This window comes from Schistocerca americana, unplaced genomic scaffold (genome assembly GCF_021461395.2).
Source record: "Schistocerca americana isolate TAMUIC-IGC-003095 unplaced genomic scaffold, iqSchAmer2.1 HiC_scaffold_1376, whole genome shotgun sequence".
Classification (NCBI taxonomy): domain Eukaryota; kingdom Metazoa; phylum Arthropoda; class Insecta; order Orthoptera; family Acrididae; genus Schistocerca; species Schistocerca americana.
Genome location: NW_025725455.1, coordinates 1 through 24307, shown reverse-complemented (window position 1 = coordinate 24307; position 24307 = coordinate 1). Strand labels below are relative to the sequence as shown.

At 49.6% G+C, this 24307-nt stretch overlaps 7 pseudogenes; all 7 read left to right on the top strand.

Annotated features, from left to right (window-relative positions):
* The first annotated feature begins 1567 nt into the window (after positions 1-1567).
* Positions 1568-1779, top strand: LOC124566211 (annotated as a pseudogene).
* A 3262-nt stretch (positions 1780-5041) lies between these two features.
* Positions 5042-5253, top strand: LOC124566210 (annotated as a pseudogene).
* A 3263-nt stretch (positions 5254-8516) lies between these two features.
* Positions 8517-8728, top strand: LOC124566218 (annotated as a pseudogene).
* Positions 8729-11990: 3262 nt separating this feature from the next.
* On the top strand, positions 11991-12202 carry LOC124566217 (annotated as a pseudogene).
* Positions 12203-15465: 3263 nt separating this feature from the next.
* Positions 15466-15677, top strand: LOC124566216 (annotated as a pseudogene).
* Positions 15678-18940: 3263 nt separating this feature from the next.
* On the top strand, positions 18941-19152 carry LOC124566215 (annotated as a pseudogene).
* Positions 19153-22414: 3262 nt separating this feature from the next.
* LOC124566209 lies at positions 22415-22626 on the top strand (annotated as a pseudogene).
* Positions 22627-24307: the final 1681 nt, after the last annotated feature.

The window sequence follows — 24307 nt, the reverse complement described above, 5'->3', positions numbered from 1 at the left end:
GACTTTGCGTGAGTCACACTGATCGACGACTGGACCTCCAACAACGAATCCAACTGATTAATACTTACATCCTATAACGGGCATGGTATGTAGCACAACTCCTTACGCTACCGAAACAAACCAGCAGAGCCATCTCACAAACAGTATATTGCCTGTTGTGGCGGCATGCACTATTCATCGTTGATGCACAGACTTGTACACTGCCAAAGGTCGATGGTGGCCTTGGACTCATTGACTTTCCCCGCATATGTGCGGCAATCCTGATTCACCGTATCGCCACTTTGCGTGAGATTGACCCAGGTGGGACAACAGCGGTGCTTTTCGACCGTTATCGCCCACAATCGGCGCGTGAACCAGTATGTTTGACACATATTACATTCCGGATGACGGCAGTCAAGGTCTATTACCTCAATCAAAGTTACGTCCTAACAGTGGCCACCGACAAGGCACGCACATCGAAGCGCCTTTACTAGGCGCTTCGAGAGCCAGCCCACACCACATAAATTGGAGGACAGGCGACCGTCGGTCATCTGGCACCAAGCTTGGGCTAATATCACCCACCCAGCCCTTCCCACAGAAGTTTCAGCGCTATGGTATCACGTTGTAAACAATTTAATACCCACTAATCATCGCTTGGCGGCCATCCGCCTATGGCCCTCGGCTGCTTGCGGCCGATGTGGTGACGTAGACACCAGAGAGCATCGTCTCTTACGCCCTCACGTCACAGAAGTGTGGGACCTTGCACGTGTGCTATTAGCGCTGATCGGTGGGACTACACTGGACTATGTGCCAATCGACTGGTTCCTTACCCCTGGTATTCAGACCAACCCCCGAAAACGACATAACGCAGTGGTGTGGCTCTTGGGCTACACCATTTTCACGATCTATGACCTTTGCCTCACCGATGCTGTCTCTTTCATGGACTACCTTTGGAGCCAGCATCGCCTGGCAGAATGTGACCGGAAATATACCATTACTTTTGCAAGATTTCTTAAAGTTGCAATGGTTCATGGTTATCAAAAGGTGTTCCAGGCTGAGTAAGGCACCTCGTATAAGAATTGCCTGAGTGTACCCCTGGATCTTTGTCACTCGGACTTTCAAACTACTCTTGACTTAACCATACCCCAGGTTTGATATTGGCCTTCTGGGCATCACTAGAGTAGACTGTTCTATGATACTGATAACATGGAAATTGGTAACATGGAAATTGTGTGAACGTTGTATGAAAAATTATTGGAAAATTAGAAAACACATAATCTATCTTAGAGGATTATTACTTCGTTAATTCTATGGGCTATGGGATTATCTCGCCAGTTTCGTTTGAATATGCAACCGTCGCTGGTTTTTTTTGCGTTCATTTCTGTCTTTATTTATTTCTTTCTATTTAGTTTTTAACATCATCACTTGCCTCACACCTGCAGAGGGAAGTGTGTTTCTGAGGAGTGTGTCGTCGCCCCCTGAGGCATAGCAGAGTATGCCTCCGCTTTTATTTTCGGTTTATGGCAATAAGTCTTGCTGCTAACAACACCCTGCTTTACGTGCTGCGTCGACACTAGAGGATGGCGGCATTTTTGGAGAGGAAAAGGTAGGGCTATAGGGGAGGTAGGAGGGAAAAAAGTGTACTATCTGTTCTTATCAGCTTAATATCTGATACGTCCTGCATTGCACGACCAGAATATTAAACTCATTTTTGGCTTATGACGGAGTGCTAGGGGCTTGCTCCACCTCTGTCGCTGGTTGGCCCGGCATTGCAGTACCGTCGGGATCGGCCCACCTAATATTAATTAAAACACAGCCTGAAATGGGTTAACATTCTGCAGTGATCAGATATTCCGCTGGTAGCAAAACTTGTCGTAGTTGTTGATGTGCCCAGTAGTTAGTTGCTTACACACCACGATTTCTTTTAATTAATTTAAGATTATCTTAATAATTTTTTTTTTTTTTTTTTTTTTTTGCGGTTAGCCGGACCGCACTTGCAGCCGCATTACGCTAGGCTGGTAATTTATGGTGGCACAGGACAGTGCCTTCGGATGCCTCGTTAGCGTCTCTTATGGTCCTATCGCAGATAATTTTAATAACATTTTTTGGAGTTATAACCTTAGCTCCTCGCGAACGTCGTCGTCGCCGCCGCACGCACGCAGAATACGTGGTACACACGCACACACACATATGCAGTAGGCGGTGGACGATGTAAGCACTCGGCTAGGTGTAGCTCGCGCCAGTATAGCTCGCGCCGGCCTGGCGCTGCTGTGGGGCGGCCTCACGGCTTCTCCACTGGCCTGGCAGCTAGCGGCGTTCAAATGGGAGTCGCAGTTTACTCCTCGACATGGAGGGTGGTACTGGGCTGTTGACGAGTGCTCTCGTATTTTGTCGTTCCCTCCGGCACTTGCTTTTGCGATGTTTTCGACGGTCGCCTGTTGCCATATCGGCCCGCACCACCGTGTGTGACCCCCACATGTGGAGCGTACATGCTGCAAGCATTTAGGCCCTGACACTGCGGTTTTTCATCTCTGGCGGTACTCCGCAAGGATACCGCCCTTCGATTGTGCCATTCCAGCACTAATTGAAGTGCTAGGTTTTCCGGCCTGTTAGGAGACCGCTTCTGCAAAATGTGCGAGGAGATTTTTGCTGGTTGCGAGCTACCCGCCGATTTTCTAGCTGCACGTATTGCCCTTAATCCAAAGGTCACAGGCGACTGTCGGGCTAGAGGCGTACGTCCCATCACCGTTCTTAACACTGTTTATAAGTTGGTGGCACGAAGTGTGGCTTCACGTCTTAAACAGGTGATGAATAAGGTACTTTGTCCCACTCAATCATGTGGCGTGTCGAATCGAACCACCTTCACCGCTGCTTCTATATACCGTGATGCTGTCTTACTCACCCACCGCCGACGCTCGAACCCCGGCTGCAATTGATCCCTAGATTTCGCCGGTGCCTTCGATAGGGTCTCCCATCCTTACCTGCTGGCCGTTATGTCGCGGATGGGTTTCGGGGAGCACTTCATAAGAGTCATCCGGCACTTCTTGGATGGAGCAAATTCCACAACCATTGTGAACGGCTGCAGATCACGACCAATTCCCATCAGACGATCAGTTCGACAAGGGTGTCCCTTGTCAGTGTATTTTATCGCTTTGGACCCCGTGCTGCGTGACATCGGACGGATGGTCGATGGTGTTCCTTTCCCAGGCGTCACCTTCCGCAGTGCGGCATACGCGGATGGTGTAGGTGTGTTTGTAGCAAACGCCGGGGACATCGATTCAGTTTGCCGAGTCCTCCACGTTTATGAACGAGCATCCGGTGCCATGTAAAAATCCAACAAAATGGTGCTAATCCCACTAGGACCACGATCATTGACCATCGAGCACCCATGGTTCCGGATTGTAGGGGAACAGCGTATCTTGGGACTTGAGGTGACTGCCTGTCCGCAGCGCATGTTAACACTCACGTGCAGGCGGATTCTCACGCGCATCAGAGGACTTTGCGTGAGTCACACTGATCGACGACTGGACCTCCAACAACGAATCCAACTGATTAATACTTACATCCTATAACGGGCATGGTATGTAGCACAACTCCTTACGCTACCGAAACAAACCAGCAGAGCCATCTCACAAACAGTATATTGCCTGTTGTGGCGGCATGCACTATTCATCGTTGATGCACAGACTTGTACACTGCCAAAGGTCGATGGTGGCCTTGGACTCATTGACTTTCCCCGCATATGTGCGGCAATCCTGATTCACCGTATCGCCACTTTGCGTGAGATTGACCCAGGTGGGACAACAGCGGTGCTTTTCGACCGTTATCGCCCACAATCGGCGCGTGAACCAGTATGTTTGACACATATTACATTCCGGATGACGGCAGTCAAGGTCTATTACCTCAATCAAAGTTACGTCCTAACAGTGGCCACCGACAAGGCACGCACATCGAAGCGCCTTTACTAGGCGCTTCGAGAGCCAGCCCACACCACATAAATTGGAGGACAGGCGACCGTCGGTCATCTGGCACCAAGCTTGGGCTAATATCACCCACCCAGCCCTTCCCACAGAAGTTTCAGCGCTATGGTATCACGTTGTAAACAATTTAATACCCACTAATCATCGCTTGGCGGCCATCCGCCTATGGCCCTCGGCTGCTTGCGGCCGATGTGGTGACGTAGACACCAGAGAGCATCGTCTCTTACGCCCTCACGTCACAGAAGTGTGGGACCTTGCACGTGTGCTATTAGCGCTGATCGGTGGGACTACACTGGACTATGTGCCAATCGACTGGTTCCTTACCCCTGGTATTCAGACCAACCCCCGAAAACGACATAACGCAGTGGTGTGGCTCTTGGGCTACACCATTTTCACGATCTATGACCTTTGCCTCACCGATGCTGTCTCTTTCATGGACTACCTTTGGAGCCAGCATCGCCTGGCAGAATGTGACCGGAAATATACCATTACTTTTGCAAGATTTCTTAAAGTTGCAATGGTTCATGGTTATCAAAAGGTGTTCCAGGCTGAGTAAGGCACCTCGTATAAGAATTGCCTGAGTGTACCCCTGGATCTTTGTCACTCGGACTTTCAAACTACTCTTGACTTAACCATACCCCAGGTTTGATATTGGCCTTCTGGGCATCACTAGAGTAGACTGTTCTATGATACTGATAACATGGAAATTGGTAACATGGAAATTGTGTGAACGTTGTATGAAAAATTATTGGAAAATTAGAAAACACATAATCTATCTTAGAGGATTATTACTTCGTTAATTCTATGGGCTATGGGATTATCTCGCCAGTTTCGTTTGAATATGCAACCGTCGCTGGTTTTTTTTGCGTTCATTTCTGTCTTTATTTATTTCTTTCTATTTAGTTTTTAACATCATCACTTGCCTCACACCTGCAGAGGGAAGTGTGTTTCTGAGGAGTGTGTCGTCGCCCCCTGAGGCATAGCAGAGTATGCCTCCGCTTTTATTTTCGGTTTATGGCAATAAGTCTTGCTGCTAACAACACCCTGCTTTACGTGCTGCGTCGACACTAGAGGATGGCGGCATTTTTGGAGAGGAAAAGGTAGGGCTATAGGGGAGGTAGGAGGGAAAAAAGTGTACTATCTGTTCTTATCAGCTTAATATCTGATACGTCCTGCATTGCACGACCAGAATATTAAACTCATTTTTGGCTTATGACGGAGTGCTAGGGGCTTGCTCCACCTCTGTCGCTGGTTGGCCCGGCATTGCAGTACCGTCGGGATCGGCCCACCTAATATTAATTAAAACACAGCCTGAAATGGGTTAACATTCTGCAGTGATCAGATATTCCGCTGGTAGCAAAACTTGTCGTAGTTGTTGATGTGCCCAGTAGTTAGTTGCTTACACACCACGATTTCTTTTAATTAATTTAAGATTATCTTAATAATTTTTTTTTTTTTTTTTTTTTTTTTGCGGTTAGCCGGACCGCACTTGCAGCCGCATTACGCTAGGCTGGTAATTTATGGTGGCACAGGACAGTGCCTTCGGATGCCTCGTTAGCGTCTCTTATGGTCCTATCGCAGATAATTTTAATAACATTTTTTGGAGTTATAACCTTAGCTCCTCGCGAACGTCGTCGTCGCCGCCGCACGCACGCAGAATACGTGGTACACACGCACACACACATATGCAGTAGGCGGTGGACGATGTAAGCACTCGGCTAGGTGTAGCTCGCGCCAGTATAGCTCGCGCCGGCCTGGCGCTGCTGTGGGGCGGCCTCACGGCTTCTCCACTGGCCTGGCAGCTAGCGGCGTTCAAATGGGAGTCGCAGTTTACTCCTCGACATGGAGGGTGGTACTGGGCTGTTGACGAGTGCTCTCGTATTTTGTCGTTCCCTCCGGCACTTGCTTTTGCGATGTTTTCGACGGTCGCCTGTTGCCATATCGGCCCGCACCACCGTGTGTGACCCCCACATGTGGAGCGTACATGCTGCAAGCATTTAGGCCCTGACACTGCGGTTTTTCATCTCTGGCGGTACTCCGCAAGGATACCGCCCTTCGATTGTGCCATTCCAGCACTAATTGAAGTGCTAGGTTTTCCGGCCTGTTAGGAGACCGCTTCTGCAAAATGTGCGAGGAGATTTTTGCTGGTTGCGAGCTACCCGCCGATTTTCTAGCTGCACGTATTGCCCTTAATCCAAAGGTCACAGGCGACTGTCGGGCTAGAGGCGTACGTCCCATCACCGTTCTTAACACTGTTTATAAGTTGGTGGCACGAAGTGTGGCTTCACGTCTTAAACAGGTGATGAATAAGGTACTTTGTCCCACTCAATCATGTGGCGTGTCGAATCGAACCACCTTCACCGCTGCTTCTATATACCGTGATGCTGTCTTACTCACCCACCGCCGACGCTCGAACCCCGGCTGCAATTGATCCCTAGATTTCGCCGGTGCCTTCGATAGGGTCTCCCATCCTTACCTGCTGGCCGTTATGTCGCGGATGGGTTTCGGGGAGCACTTCATAAGAGTCATCCGGCACTTCTTGGATGGAGCAAATTCCACAACCATTGTGAACGGCTGCAGATCACGACCAATTCCCATCAGACGATCAGTTCGACAAGGGTGTCCCTTGTCAGTGTATTTTATCGCTTTGGACCCCGTGCTGCGTGACATCGGACGGATGGTCGATGGTGTTCCTTTCCCAGGCGTCACCTTCCGCAGTGCGGCATACGCGGATGGTGTAGGTGTGTTTGTAGCAAACGCCGGGGACATCGATTCAGTTTGCCGAGTCCTCCACGTTTATGAACGAGCATCCGGTGCCATGTAAAAATCCAACAAAATGGTGCTAATCCCACTAGGACCACGATCATTGACCATCGAGCACCCATGGTTCCGGATTGTAGGGGAACAGCGTATCTTGGGACTTGAGGTGACTGCCTGTCCGCAGCGCATGTTAACACTCACGTGCAGGCGGATTCTCACGCGCATCAGAGGACTTTGCGTGAGTCACACTGATCGACGACTGGACCTCCAACAACGAATCCAACTGATTAATACTTACATCCTATAACGGGCATGGTATGTAGCACAACTCCTTACGCTACCGAAACAAACCAGCAGAGCCATCTCACAAACAGTATATTGCCTGTTGTGGCGGCATGCACTATTCATCGTTGATGCACAGACTTGTACACTGCCAAAGGTCGATGGTGGCCTTGGACTCATTGACTTTCCCCGCATATGTGCGGCAATCCTGATTCACCGTATCGCCACTTTGCGTGAGATTGACCCAGGTGGGACAACAGCGGTGCTTTTCGACCGTTATCGCCCACAATCGGCGCGTGAACCAGTATGTTTGACACATATTACATTCCGGATGACGGCAGTCAAGGTCTATTACCTCAATCAAAGTTACGTCCTAACAGTGGCCACCGACAAGGCACGCACATCGAAGCGCCTTTACTAGGCGCTTCGAGAGCCAGCCCACACCACATAAATTGGAGGACAGGCGACCGTCGGTCATCTGGCACCAAGCTTGGGCTAATATCACCCACCCAGCCCTTCCCACAGAAGTTTCAGCGCTATGGTATCACGTTGTAAACAATTTAATACCCACTAATCATCGCTTGGCGGCCATCTGCCTATGGCCCTCGGCTGCTTGCGGCCGATGTGGTGACGTAGACACCAGAGAGCATCGTCTCTTACGCCCTCACGTCACAGAAGTGTGGGACCTTGCACGTGTGCTATTAGCGCTGATCGGTGGGACTACACTGGACTATGTGCCAATCGACTGGTTCCTTACCCCTGGTATTCAGACCAACCCCCGAAAACGACATAACGCAGTGGTGTGGCTCTTGGGCTACACCATTTTCACGATCTATGACCTTTGCCTCACCGATGCTGTCTCTTTCATGGACTACCTTTGGAGCCAGCATCGCCTGGCAGAATGTGACCGGAAATATACCATTACTTTTGCAAGATTTCTTAAAGTTGCAATGGTTCATGGTTATCAAAAGGTGTTCCAGGCTGAGTAAGGCACCTCGTATAAGAATTGCCTGAGTGTACCCCTGGATCTTTGTCACTCGGACTTTCAAACTACTCTTGACTTAACCATACCCCAGGTTTGATATTGGCCTTCTGGGCATCACTAGAGTAGACTGTTCTATGATACTGATAACATGGAAATTGGTAACATGGAAATTGTGTGAACGTTGTATGAAAAATTATTGGAAAATTAGAAAACACATAATCTATCTTAGAGGATTATTACTTCGTTAATTCTATGGGCTATGGGATTATCTCGCCAGTTTCGTTTGAATATGCAACCGTCGCTGGTTTTTTTTGCGTTCATTTCTGTCTTTATTTATTTCTTTCTATTTAGTTTTTAACATCATCACTTGCCTCACACCTGCAGAGGGAAGTGTGTTTCTGAGGAGTGTGTCGTCGCCCCCTGAGGCATAGCAGAGTATGCCTCCGCTTTTATTTTCGGTTTATGGCAATAAGTCTTGCTGCTAACAACACCCTGCTTTACGTGCTGCGTCGACACTAGAGGATGGCGGCATTTTTGGAGAGGAAAAGGTAGGGCTATAGGGGAGGTAGGAGGGAAAAAAGTGTACTATCTGTTCTTATCAGCTTAATATCTGATACGTCCTGCATTGCACGACCAGAATATTAAACTCATTTTTGGCTTATGACGGAGTGCTAGGGGCTTGCTCCACCTCTGTCGCTGGTTGGCCCGGCATTGCAGTACCGTCGGGATCGGCCCACCTAATATTAATTAAAACACAGCCTGAAATGGGTTAACATTCTGCAGTGATCAGATATTCCGCTGGTAGCAAAACTTGTCGTAGTTGTTGATGTGCCCAGTAGTTAGTTGCTTACACACCACGATTTCTTTTAATTAATTTAAGATTATCTTAATAATTTTTTTTTTTTTTTTTTTTTTTTGCGGTTAGCCGGACCGCACTTGCAGCCGCATTACGCTAGGCTGGTAATTTATGGTGGCACAGGACAGTGCCTTCGGATGCCTCGTTAGCGTCTCTTATGGTCCTATCGCAGATAATTTTAATAACATTTTTTGGAGTTATAACCTTAGCTCCTCGCGAACGTCGTCGTCGCCGCCGCACGCACGCAGAATACGTGGTACACACGCACACACACATATGCAGTAGGCGGTGGACGATGTAAGCACTCGGCTAGGTGTAGCTCGCGCCAGTATAGCTCGCGCCGGCCTGGCGCTGCTGTGGGGCGGCCTCACGGCTTCTCCACTGGCCTGGCAGCTAGCGGCGTTCAAATGGGAGTCGCAGTTTACTCCTCGACATGGAGGGTGGTACTGGGCTGTTGACGAGTGCTCTCGTATTTTGTCGTTCCCTCCGGCACTTGCTTTTGCGATGTTTTCGACGGTCGCCTGTTGCCATATCGGCCCGCACCACCGTGTGTGACCCCCACATGTGGAGCGTACATGCTGCAAGCATTTAGGCCCTGACACTGCGGTTTTTCATCTCTGGCGGTACTCCGCAAGGATACCGCCCTTCGATTGTGCCATTCCAGCACTAATTGAAGTGCTAGGTTTTCCGGCCTGTTAGGAGACCGCTTCTGCAAAATGTGCGAGGAGATTTTTGCTGGTTGCGAGCTACCCGCCGATTTTCTAGCTGCACGTATTGCCCTTAATCCAAAGGTCACAGGCGACTGTCGGGCTAGAGGCGTACGTCCCATCACCGTTCTTAACACTGTTTATAAGTTGGTGGCACGAAGTGTGGCTTCACGTCTTAAACAGGTGATGAATAAGGTACTTTGTCCCACTCAATCATGTGGCGTGTCGAATCGAACCACCTTCACCGCTGCTTCTATATACCGTGATGCTGTCTTACTCACCCACCGCCGACGCTCGAACCCCGGCTGCAATTGATCCCTAGATTTCGCCGGTGCCTTCGATAGGGTCTCCCATCCTTACCTGCTGGCCGTTATGTCGCGGATGGGTTTCGGGGAGCACTTCATAAGAGTCATCCGGCACTTCTTGGATGGAGCAAATTCCACAACCATTGTGAACGGCTGCAGATCACGACCAATTCCCATCAGACGATCAGTTCGACAAGGGTGTCCCTTGTCAGTGTATTTTATCGCTTTGGACCCCGTGCTGCGTGACATCGGACGGATGGTCGATGGTGTTCCTTTCCCAGGCGTCACCTTCCGCAGTGCGGCATACGCGGATGGTGTAGGTGTGTTTGTAGCAAACGCCGGGGACATCGATTCAGTTTGCCGAGTCCTCCACGTTTATGAACGAGCATCCGGTGCCATGTAAAAATCCAACAAAATGGTGCTAATCCCACTAGGACCACGATCATTGACCATCGAGCACCCATGGTTCCGGATTGTAGGGGAACAGCGTATCTTGGGACTTGAGGTGACTGCCTGTCCGCAGCGCATGTTAACACTCACGTGCAGGCGGATTCTCACGCGCATCAGAGGACTTTGCGTGAGTCACACTGATCGACGACTGGACCTCCAACAACGAATCCAACTGATTAATACTTACATCCTATAACGGGCATGGTATGTAGCACAACTCCTTACGCTACCGAAACAAACCAGCAGAGCCATCTCACAAACAGTATATTGCCTGTTGTGGCGGCATGCACTATTCATCGTTGATGCACAGACTTGTACACTGCCAAAGGTCGATGGTGGCCTTGGACTCATTGACTTTCCCCGCATATGTGCGGCAATCCTGATTCACCGTATCGCCACTTTGCGTGAGATTGACCCAGGTGGGACAACAGCGGTGCTTTTCGACCGTTATCGCCCACAATCGGCGCGTGAACCAGTATGTTTGACACATATTACATTCCGGATGACGGCAGTCAAGGTCTATTACCTCAATCAAAGTTACGTCCTAACAGTGGCCACCGACAAGGCACGCACATCGAAGCGCCTTTACTAGGCGCTTCGAGAGCCAGCCCACACCACATAAATTGGAGGACAGGCGACCGTCGGTCATCTGGCACCAAGCTTGGGCTAATATCACCCACCCAGCCCTTCCCACAGAAGTTTCAGCGCTATGGTATCACGTTGTAAACAATTTAATACCCACTAATCATCGCTTGGCGGCCATCCGCCTATGGCCCTCGGCTGCTTGCGGCCGATGTGGTGACGTAGACACCAGAGAGCATCGTCTCTTACGCCCTCACGTCACAGAAGTGTGGGACCTTGCACGTGTGCTATTAGCGCTGATCGGTGGGACTACACTGGACTATGTGCCAATCGACTGGTTCCTTACCCCTGGTATTCAGACCAACCCCCGAAAACGACATAACGCAGTGGTGTGGCTCTTGGGCTACACCATTTTCACGATCTATGACCTTTGCCTCACCGATGCTGTCTCTTTCATGGACTACCTTTGGAGCCAGCATCGCCTGGCAGAATGTGACCGGAAATATACCATTACTTTTGCAAGATTTCTTAAAGTTGCAATGGTTCATGGTTATCAAAAGGTGTTCCAGGCTGAGTAAGGCACCTCGTATAAGAATTGCCTGAGTGTACCCCTGGATCTTTGTCACTCGGACTTTCAAACTACTCTTGACTTAACCATACCCCAGGTTTGATATTGGCCTTCTGGGCATCACTAGAGTAGACTGTTCTATGATACTGATAACATGGAAATTGGTAACATGGAAATTGTGTGAACGTTGTATGAAAAATTATTGGAAAATTAGAAAACACATAATCTATCTTAGAGGATTATTACTTCGTTAATTCTATGGGCTATGGGATTATCTCGCCAGTTTCGTTTGAATATGCAACCGTCGCTGGTTTTTTTTGCGTTCATTTCTGTCTTTATTTATTTCTTTCTATTTAGTTTTTAACATCATCACTTGCCTCACACCTGCAGAGGGAAGTGTGTTTCTGAGGAGTGTGTCGTCGCCCCCTGAGGCATAGCAGAGTATGCCTCCGCTTTTATTTTCGGTTTATGGCAATAAGTCTTGCTGCTAACAACACCCTGCTTTACGTGCTGCGTCGACACTAGAGGATGGCGGCATTTTTGGAGAGGAAAAGGTAGGGCTATAGGGGAGGTAGGAGGGAAAAAAGTGTACTATCTGTTCTTATCAGCTTAATATCTGATACGTCCTGCATTGCACGACCAGAATATTAAACTCATTTTTGGCTTATGACGGAGTGCTAGGGGCTTGCTCCACCTCTGTCGCTGGTTGGCCCGGCATTGCAGTACCGTCGGGATCGGCCCACCTAATATTAATTAAAACACAGCCTGAAATGGGTTAACATTCTGCAGTGATCAGATATTCCGCTGGTAGCAAAACTTGTCGTAGTTGTTGATGTGCCCAGTAGTTAGTTGCTTACACACCACGATTTCTTTTAATTAATTTAAGATTATCTTAATAATTTTTTTTTTTTTTTTTTTTTTTTTGCGGTTAGCCGGACCGCACTTGCAGCCGCATTACGCTAGGCTGGTAATTTATGGTGGCACAGGACAGTGCCTTCGGATGCCTCGTTAGCGTCTCTTATGGTCCTATCGCAGATAATTTTAATAACATTTTTTGGAGTTATAACCTTAGCTCCTCGCGAACGTCGTCGTCGCCGCCGCACGCACGCAGAATACGTGGTACACACGCACACACACATATGCAGTAGGCGGTGGACGATGTAAGCACTCGGCTAGGTGTAGCTCGCGCCAGTATAGCTCGCGCCGGCCTGGCGCTGCTGTGGGGCGGCCTCACGGCTTCTCCACTGGCCTGGCAGCTAGCGGCGTTCAAATGGGAGTCGCAGTTTACTCCTCGACATGGAGGGTGGTACTGGGCTGTTGACGAGTGCTCTCGTATTTTGTCGTTCCCTCCGGCACTTGCTTTTGCGATGTTTTCGACGGTCGCCTGTTGCCATATCGGCCCGCACCACCGTGTGTGACCCCCACATGTGGAGCGTACATGCTGCAAGCATTTAGGCCCTGACACTGCGGTTTTTCATCTCTGGCGGTACTCCGCAAGGATACCGCCCTTCGATTGTGCCATTCCAGCACTAATTGAAGTGCTAGGTTTTCCGGCCTGTTAGGAGACCGCTTCTGCAAAATGTGCGAGGAGATTTTTGCTGGTTGCGAGCTACCCGCCGATTTTCTAGCTGCACGTATTGCCCTTAATCCAAAGGTCACAGGCGACTGTCGGGCTAGAGGCGTACGTCCCATCACCGTTCTTAACACTGTTTATAAGTTGGTGGCACGAAGTGTGGCTTCACGTCTTAAACAGGTGATGAATAAGGTACTTTGTCCCACTCAATCATGTGGCGTGTCGAATCGAACCACCTTCACCGCTGCTTCTATATACCGTGATGCTGTCTTACTCACCCACCGCCGACGCTCGAACCCCGGCTGCAATTGATCCCTAGATTTCGCCGGTGCCTTCGATAGGGTCTCCCATCCTTACCTGCTGGCCGTTATGTCGCGGATGGGTTTCGGGGAGCACTTCATAAGAGTCATCCGGCACTTCTTGGATGGAGCAAATTCCACAACCATTGTGAACGGCTGCAGATCACGACCAATTCCCATCAGACGATCAGTTCGACAAGGGTGTCCCTTGTCAGTGTATTTTATCGCTTTGGACCCCGTGCTGCGTGACATCGGACGGATGGTCGATGGTGTTCCTTTCCCAGGCGTCACCTTCCGCAGTGCGGCATACGCGGATGGTGTAGGTGTGTTTGTAGCAAACGCCGGGGACATCGATTCAGTTTGCCGAGTCCTCCACGTTTATGAACGAGCATCCGGTGCCATGTAAAAATCCAACAAAATGGTGCTAATCCCACTAGGACCACGATCATTGACCATCGAGCACCCATGGTTCCGGATTGTAGGGGAACAGCGTATCTTGGGACTTGAGGTGACTGCCTGTCCGCAGCGCATGTTAACACTCACGTGCAGGCGGATTCTCACGCGCATCAGAGGACTTTGCGTGAGTCACACTGATCGACGACTGGACCTCCAACAACGAATCCAACTGATTAATACTTACATCCTATAACGGGCATGGTATGTAGCACAACTCCTTACGCTACCGAAACAAACCAGCAGAGCCATCTCACAAACAGTATATTGCCTGTTGTGGCGGCATGCACTATTCATCGTTGATGCACAGACTTGTACACTGCCAAAGGTCGATGGTGGCCTTGGACTCATTGACTTTCCCCGCATATGTGCGGCAATCCTGATTCACCGTATCGCCACTTTGCGTGAGATTGACCCAGGTGGGACAACAGCGGTGCTTTTCGACCGTTATCGCCCACAATCGGCGCGTGAACCAGTATGTTTGACACATATTACATTCCGGATGACGGCAGTCAAGGTCTATTACCTCAATCAAAGTTACGTCCTAACAGTGGCCACCGACAAGGCACGCACATCGAAGCGCCTTTACTAGGCGCTTCGAGAGCCAGCCCACACCACATAAATTGGAGGACAGGCGACCGTCGGTCATCTGGCACCAAGCTTGGGCTAATATCACCCACCCAGCCCTTCCCACAGAAGTTTCAGCGCTATGGTATCACGTTGTAAACAATTTAATACCCACTAATCATCGCTTGGCGGCCATCCGCCTATGGCCCTCGGCTGCTTGCGGCCGATGTGGTGACGTAGACACCAGAGAGCATCGTCTCTTACGCCCTCACGTCACAGAAGTGTGGGACCTTGCACGTGTGCTATTAGCGCTGATCGGTGGGACTACACTGGACTATGTGCCAATCGACTGGTTCCTTACCCCTGGTATTCAGACCAACCCCCGAAAACGACATAACGCAGTGGTGTGGCTCTTGGGCTACACCATTTTCACGATCTATGACCTTTGCCTCACCGATGCTGTCTCTTTCATGGACTACCTTTGGAGCCAGCATCGCCTGGCAGAATGTGACCGGAAATATACCATTACTTTTGCAAGATTTCTTAAAGTTGCAATGGTTCATGGTTATCAAAAGGTGTTCCAGGCTGAGTAAGGCACCTCGTATAAGAATTGCCTGAGTGTACCCCTGGATCTTTGTCACTCGGACTTTCAAACTACTCTTGACTTAACCATACCCCAGGTTTGATATTGGCCTTCTGGGCATCACTAGAGTAGACTGTTCTATGATACTGATAACATGGAAATTGGTAACATGGAAATTGTGTGAACGTTGTATGAAAAATTATTGGAAAATTAGAAAACACATAATCTATCTTAGAGGATTATTACTTCGTTAATTCTATGGGCTATGGGATTATCTCGCCAGTTTCGTTTGAATATGCAACCGTCGCTGGTTTTTTTTGCGTTCATTTCTGTCTTTATTTATTTCTTTCTATTTAGTTTTTAACATCATCACTTGCCTCACACCTGCAGAGGGAAGTGTGTTTCTGAGGAGTGTGTCGTCGCCCCCTGAGGCATAGCAGAGTATGCCTCCGCTTTTATTTTCGGTTTATGGCAATAAGTCTTGCTGCTAACAACACCCTGCTTTACGTGCTGCGTCGACACTAGAGGATGGCGGCATTTTTGGAGAGGAAAAGGTAGGGCTATAGGGGAGGTAGGAGGGAAAAAAGTGTACTATCTGTTCTTATCAGCTTAATATCTGATACGTCCTGCATTGCACGACCAGAATATTAAACTCATTTTTGGCTTATGACGGAGTGCTAGGGGCTTGCTCCACCTCTGTCGCTGGTTGGCCCGGCATTGCAGTACCGTCGGGATCGGCCCACCTAATATTAATTAAAACACAGCCTGAAATGGGTTAACATTCTGCAGTGATCAGATATTCCGCTGGTAGCAAAACTTGTCGTAGTTGTTGATGTGCCCAGTAGTTAGTTGCTTACACACCACGATTTCTTTTAATTAATTTAAGATTATCTTAATAATTTTTTTTTTTTTTTTTTTTTTTTTGCGGTTAGCCGGACCGCACTTGCAGCCGCATTACGCTAGGCTGGTAATTTATGGTGGCACAGGACAGTGCCTTCGGATGCCTCGTTAGCGTCTCTTATGGTCCTATCGCAGATAATTTTAATAACATTTTTTGGAGTTATAACCTTAGCTCCTCGCGAACGTCGTCGTCGCCGCCGCACGCACGCAGAATACGTGGTACACACGCACACACACATATGCAGTAGGCGGTGGACGATGTAAGCACTCGGCTAGGTGTAGCTCGCGCCAGTATAGCTCGCGCCGGCCTGGCGCTGCTGTGGGGCGGCCTCACGGCTTCTCCACTGGCCTGGCAGCTAGCGGCGTTCAAATGGGAGTCGCAGTTTACTCCTCGACATGGAGGGTGGTACTGGGCTGTTGACGAGTGCTCTCGTATTTTGTCGTTCCCTCCGGCACTTGCTTTTGCGATGTTTTCGACGGTCGCCTGTTGCCATATCGGCCCGCACCACCGTGTGTGACCCCCACATGTGGAGCGTACATGCTGCAAGCATTTAGGCCCTGACACTGCGGTTTTTCATCTCTGGCGGTACTCCGCAAGGATACCGCCCTTCGATTGTGCCATTCCAGCACTAATTGAAGTGCTAGGTTTTCCGGCCTGTTAGGAGACCGCTTCTGCAAAATGTGCGAGGAGATTTTTGCTGGTTGCGAGCTACCCGCCGATTTTCTAGCTGCACGTATTGCCCTTAATCCAAAGGTCACAGGCGACTGTCGGGCTAGAGGCGTACGTCCCATCACCGTTCTTAACACTGTTTATAAGTTGGTGGCACGAAGTGTGGCTTCACGTCTTAAACAGGTGATGAATAAGGTACTTTGTCCCACTCAATCATGTGGCGTGTCGAATCGAACCACCTTCACCGCTGCTTCTATATACCGTGATGCTGTCTTACTCACCCACCGCCGACGCTCGAACCCCGGCTGCAATTGATCCCTAGATTTCGCCGGTGCCTTCGATAGGGTCTCCCATCCTTACCTGCTGGCCGTTATGTCGCGGATGGGTTTCGGGGAGCACTTCATAAGAGTCATCCGGCACTTCTTGGATGGAGCAAATTCCACAACCATTGTGAACGGCTGCAGATCACGACCAATTCCCATCAGACGATCAGTTCGACAAGGGTGTCCCTTGTCAGTGTATTTTATCGCTTTGGACCCCGTGCTGCGTGACATCGGACGGATGGTCGATGGTGTTCCTTTCCCAGGCGTCACCTTCCGCAGTGCGGCATACGCGGATGGTGTAGGTGTGTTTGTAGCAAACGCCGGGGACATCGATTCAGTTTGCCGAGTCCTCCACGTTTATGAACGAGCATCCGGTGCCATGTAAAAATCCAACAAAATGGTGCTAATCCCACTAGGACCACGATCATTGACCATCGAGCACCCATGGTTCCGGATTGTAGGGGAACAGCGTATCTTGGGACTTGAGGTGACTGCCTGTCCGCAGCGCATGTTAACACTCACGTGCAGGCGGATTCTCACGCGCATCAGAGGACTTTGCGTGAGTCACACTGATCGACGACTGGACCTCCAACAACGAATCCAACTGATTAATACTTACATCCTATAACGGGCATGGTATGTAGCACAACTCCTTACGCTACCGAAACAAACCAGCAGAGCCATCTCACAAACAGTATATTGCCTGTTGTGGCGGCATGCACTATTCATCGTTGATGCACAGACTTGTACACTGCCAAAGGTCGATGGTGGCCTTGGACTCATTGACTTTCCCCGCATATGTGCGGCAATCCTGATTCACCGTATCGCCACTTTGCGTGAGATTGACCCAGGTGGGACAACAGCGGTGCTTTTCGACCGTTATCGCCCACAATCGGCGCGTGAACCAGTATGTTTGACACATATTACATTCCGGATGACGGCAGTCAAGGTCTATTACCTCAATCAAAGTTACGTCCTAACAGTGGCCACCGACAAGGCACGCACATCGAAGCGCCTTTACTAGGCGCTTCGAGAGCCAGCCCACACCACATAAATTGGAGGACAGGCGACCGTCGGTCATCTGGCACCAAGCTTGGGCTAATATCACCCACCCAGCCCTTCCCACAGAAGTTTCAGCGCTATGGTATCACGTTGTAAACAATTTAATACCCACTAATCATCGCTTGGCGGCCATCCGCCTATGGCCCTCGGCTGCTTGCGGCCGATGTGGTGACGTAGACACCAGAGAGCATCGTCTCTTACGCCCTCACGTCACAGAAGTGTGGGACCTTGCACGTGTGCTATTAGCGCTGATCGGTGGGACTACACTGGACTATGTGCCAATCGACTGGTTCCTTACCCCTGGTATTCAGACCAACCCCCGAAAACGACATAACGCAGTGGTGTGGCTCTTGGGCTACACCATTTTCACGATCTATGACCTTTGCCTCACCGATGCTGTCTCTTTCATGGACTACCTTTGGAGCCAGCATCGCCTGGCAGAATGTGACCGGAAATATACCATTACTTTTGCAAGATTTCTTAAAGTTGCAATGGTTCATGGTTATCAAAAGGTGTTCCAGGCTGAGTAAGGCACCTCGTATAAGAATTGCCTGAGTGTACCCCTGGATCTTTGTCACTCGGACTTTCAAACTACTCTTGACTTAACCATACCCCAGGTTTGATATTGGCCTTCTGGGCATCACTAGAGTAGACTGTTCTATGATACTGATAACATGGAAATTGGTAACATGGAAATTGTGTGAACGTTGTATGAAAAATTATTGGAAAATTAGAAAACACATAATCTATCTTAGAGGATTATTACTTCGTTAATTCTATGGGCTATGGGATTATCTCGCCAGTTTCGTTTGAATATGCAACCGTCGCTGGTTTTTTTTGCGTTCATTTCTGTCTTTATTTATTTCTTTCTATTTAGTTTTTAACATCATCACTTGCCTCACACCTGCAGAGGGAAGTGTGTTTCTGAGGAGTGTGTCGTCGCCCCCTGAGGCATAGCAGAGTATGCCTCCGCTTTTATTTTCGGTTTATGGCAATAAGTCTTGCTGCTAACAACACCCTGCTTTACGTGCTGCGTCGACACTAGAGGATGGCGGCATTTTTGGAGAGGAAAAGGTAGGGCTATAGGGGAGGTAGGAGGGAAAAAAGTGTACTATCTGTTCTTATCAGCTTAATATCTGATACGTCCTGCATTGCACGACCAGAATATTAAACTCATTTTTGGCTTATGACGGAGTGCTAGGGGCTTGCTCCACCTCTGTCGCTGGTTGGCCCGGCATTGCAGTACCGTCGGGATCGGCCCACCTAATATTAATTAAAACACAGCCTGAAATGGGTTAACATTCTGCAGTGATCAGATATTCCGCTGGTAGCAAAACTTGTCGTAGTTGTTGATGTGCCCAGTAGTTAGTTGCTTACACACCACGATTTCTTTTAATTAATTTAAGATTATCTTAATAATTTTTTTTTTTTTTTTTTTTTTTTGCGGTTAGCCGGACCGCACTTGCAGCCGCATTACGCTAGGCTGGTAATTTATGGTGGCACAGGACAGTGCCTTCGGATGCCTCGTTAGCGTCTCTTATGGTCCTATCGCAGATAATTTTAATAACATTTTTTGGAGTTATAACCTTAGCTCCTCGCGAACGTCGTCGTCGCCGCCGCACGCACGCAGAATACGTGGTACACACGCACACACACATATGCAGTAGGCGGTGGACGATGTAAGCACTCGGCTAGGTGTAGCTCGCGCCAGTATAGCTCGCGCCGGCCTGGCGCTGCTGTGGGGCGGCCTCACGGCTTCTCCACTGGCCTGGCAGCTAGCGGCGTTCAAATGGGAGTCGCAGTTTACTCCTCGACATGGAGGGTGGTACTGGGCTGTTGACGAGTGCTCTCGTATTTTGTCGTTCCCTCCGGCACTTGCTTTTGCGATGTTTTCGACGGTCGCCTGTTGCCATATCGGCCCGCACCACCGTGTGTGACCCCCACATGTGGAGCGTACATGCTGCAAGCATTTAGGCCCTGACACTGCGGTTTTTCATCTCTGGCGGTACTCCGCAAGGATACCGCCCTTCGATTGTGCCATTCCAGCACTAATTGAAGTGCTAGGTTTTCCGGCCTGTTAGGAGACCGCTTCTGCAAAATGTGCGAGGAGATTTTTGCTGGTTGCGAGCTACCCGCCGATTTTCTAGCTGCACGTATTGCCCTTAATCCAAAGGTCACAGGCGACTGTCGGGCTAGAGGCGTACGTCCCATCACCGTTCTTAACACTGTTTATAAGTTGGTGGCACGAAGTGTGGCTTCACGTCTTAAACAGGTGATGAATAAGGTACTTTGTCCCACTCAATCATGTGGCGTGTCGAATCGAACCACCTTCACCGCTGCTTCTATATACCGTGATGCTGTCTTACTCACCCACCGCCGACGCTCGAACCCCGGCTGCAATTGATCCCTAGATTTCGCCGGTGCCTTCGATAGGGTCTCCCATCCTTACCTGCTGGCCGTTATGTCGCGGATGGGTTTCGGGGAGCACTTCATAAGAGTCATCCGGCACTTCTTGGATGGAGCAAATTCCACAACCATTGTGAACGGCTGCAGATCACGACCAATTCCCATCAGACGATCAGTTCGACAAGGGTGTCCCTTGTCAGTGTATTTTATCGCTTTGGACCCCGTGCTGCGTGACATCGGACGGATGGTCGATGGTGTTCCTTTCCCAGGCGTCACCTTCCGCAGTGCGGCATACGCGGATGGTGTAGGTGTGTTTGTAGCAAACGCCGGGGACATCGATTCAGTTTGCCGAGTCCTCCACGTTTATGAACGAGCATCCGGTGCCATGTAAAAATCCAACAAAATGGTGCTAATCCCACTAGGACCACGATCATTGACCATCGAGCACCCATGGTTCCGGATTGTAGGGGAACAGCGTATCTTGGGACTTGAGGTGACTGCCTGTCCGCAGCGCATGTTAACACTCACGTGCAGGCGGATTCTCACGCGCATCAGAGGACTTTGCGTGAGTCACACTGATCGACGACTGGACCTCCAACAACGAATCCAACTGATTAATACTTACATCCTATAACGGGCATGGTATGTAGCACAACTCCTTACGCTACCGAAACAAACCAGCAGAGCCATCTCACAAACAGTATATTGCCTGTTGTGGCGGCATGCACTATTCATCGTTGATGCACAGACTTGTACACTGCCAAAGGTCGATGGTGGCCTTGGACTCATTGACTTTCCCCGCATATGTGCGGCAATCCTGATTCACCGTATCGCCACTTTGCGTGAGATTGACCCAGGTGGGACAACAGCGGTGCTTTTCGACCGTTATCGCCCACAATCGGCGCGTGAACCAGTATGTTTGACACATATTACATTCCGGATGACGGCAGTCAAGGTCTATTACCTCAATCAAAGTTACGTCCTAACAGTGGCCACCGACAAGGCACGCACATCGAAGCGCCTTTACTAGGCGCTTCGAGAGCCAGCCCACACCACATAAATTGGAGGACAGGCGACCGTCGGTCATCTGGCACCAAGCTTGGGCTAATATCACCCACCCAGCCCTTCCCACAGAAGTTTCAGCGCTATGGTATCACGTTGTAAACAATTTAATACCCACTAATCATCGCTTGGCGGCCATCCGCCTATGGCCCTCGGCTGCTTGCGGCCGATGTGGTGACGTAGACACCAGAGAGCATCGTCTCTTACGCCCTCACGTCACAGAAGTGTGGGACCTTGCACGTGTGCTATTAGCGCTGATCGGTGGGACTACACTGGACTATGTGCCAATCGACTGGTTCCTTACCCCTGGTATTCAGACCAACCCCCGAAAACGACATAACGCAGTGGTGTGGCTCTTGGGCTACACCATTTTCACGATCTATGACCTTTGCCTCACCGATGCTGTCTCTTTCATGGACTACCTTTGGAGCCAGCATCGCCTGGCAGAATGTGACCGGAAATATACCATTACTTTTGCAAGATTTCTTAAAGTTGCAATGGTTCATGGTTATCAAAAGGTGTTCCAGGCTGAGTAAGGCACCTCGTATAAGAATTGCCTGAGTGTACCCCTGGATCTTTGTCACTCGGACTTTCAAACTACTCTTGACTTAACCATACCCCAGGTTTGATATTGGCCTTCTGGGCATCACTAGAGTAGACTGTTCTATGATACTGATAACATGGAAATTGGTAACATGGAAATTGTGTGAACGTTGTATGAAAAATTATTGGAAAATTAGAAAACACATAATCTATCTTAGAGGATTATTACTTCGTTAATTCTATGGGCTATGGGATTATCTCGCCAGTTTCGTTTGAATATGCAACCGTCGCTGGTTTTTTTTGCGTTCATTTCTGTCTTTATTTATTTCTTTCTATTTAGTTTTTAACATCATCACTTGCCTCACACCTGCAGAGGGAAGTGTGTTTCTGAGGAGTGTGTCGTCGCCCCCTGAGGCATAGCAGAGTATGCCTCCGCTTTTATTTTCGGTTTATGGCAATAAGTCTTGCTGCTAACAACACCCTGCTTTACGTGCTGCGTCGACACTAGAGGATGGCGGCATTTTTGGAGAGGAAAAGGTAGGGCTATAGGGGAGGTAGGAGGGAAAAAAGTGTACTATCTGTTCTTATCAGCTTAATATCTGATACGTCCTGCATTGCACGACCAGAATATTAAACTCATTTTTGGCTTATGACGGAGTGCTAGGGGCTTGCTCCACCTCTGTCGCTGGTTGGCCCGGCATTGCAGTACCGTCGGGATCGGCCCACCTAATATTAATTAAAACACAGCCTGAAATGGGTTAACATTCTGCAGTGATCAGATATTCCGCTGGTAGCAAAACTTGTCGTAGTTGTTGATGTGCCCAGTAGTTAGTTGCTTACACACCACGATTTCTTTTAATTAATTTAAGATTATCTTAATAATTTTTTTTTTTTTTTTTTTTTTTTGCGGTTAGCCGGACCGCACTTGCAGCCGCATTACGCTAGGCTGGTAATTTATGGTGGCACAGGACAGTGCCTTCGGATGCCTCGTTAGCGTCTCTTATGGTCCTATCGCAGATAATTTTAATAACATTTTTTGGAGTTATAACCTTAGCTCCTCGCGAACGTCGTCGTCGCCGCCGCACGCACGCAGAATACGTGGTACACACGCACACACACATATGCAGTAGGCGGTGGACGATGTAAGCACTCGGCTAGGTGTAGCTCGCGCCAGTATAGCTCGCGCCGGCCTGGCGCTGCTGTGGGGCGGCCTCACGGCTTCTCCACTGGCCTGGCAGCTAGCGGCGTTCAAATGGGAGTCGCAGTTTACTCCTCGACATGGAGGGTGGTACTGGGCTGTTGACGAGTGCTCTCGTATTTTGTCGTTCCCTCCGGCACTTGCTTTTGCGATGTTTTCGACGGTCGCCTGTTGCCATATCGGCCCGCACCACCGTGTGTGACCCCCACATGTGGAGCGTACATGCTGCAAGCATTTAGGCCCTGACACTGCGGTTTTTCATCTCTGGCGGTACTCCGCAAGGATACCGCCCTTCGATTGTGCCATTCCAGCACTAATTGAAGTGCTAGGTTTTCCGGCCTGTTAGGAGACCGCTTCTGCAAAATGTGCGAGGAGATTTTTGCTGGTTGCGAGCTACCCGCCGATTTTCTAGCTGCACGTATTGCCCTTAATCCAAAGGTCACAGGCGACTGTCGGGCTAGAGGCGTACGTCCCATCACCGTTCTTAACACTGTTTATAAGTTGGTGCACGAAGTGTGGCTTCACGTCTTAAACAGGTGATGAATAAGGTACTTTGTCCCACTCAATCATGTGGCGTGTCGAATCGAACCACTTCACCGCTGCTTCTATATACCGTGATGCTGTCTTACTCACCCACCGCCGACGCTCGAACCCCGGCTGCAATTGATCCCTAGATTTCGCCGGTGCCTTCGATAGGGTCTCCCATCCTTACCTGCTGGCCGTTATGTCGCGGATGGGTTTCGGGGAGCACTTCATAAGAGTCATCCGGCACTTCTTGGATGGAGCAAATTCCACAACCATTGTGAACGGCTGCAGATCACGACCAATTCCCATCAGACGATCAGTTCGACAAGGGTGTCCCTTGTCAGTGTATTTTATCGCTTTGGACCCCGTGCTGCGTGACATCGGACGGATGGTCGATGGTGTTCCTTTCCCAGGCGTCACCTTCCGCAGTGCGGCATACGCGGATGGTGTAGGTGTGTTTGTAGCAAACGCCGGGGACATCGATTCAGTTTGCCGAGTCCTCCACGTTTATGAACGAGCATCCGGTGCCATGTAAAAATCCAACAAAATGGTGCTAATCCCACTAGGACCACGATCATTGACCATCGAGCACCCATGGTTCCGGATTGTAGGGGAACAGCGTATCTTGGGACTTGAGGTGACTGCCTGTCCGCAGCGCATGTTAACACTCACGTGCAGGCGGATTCTCA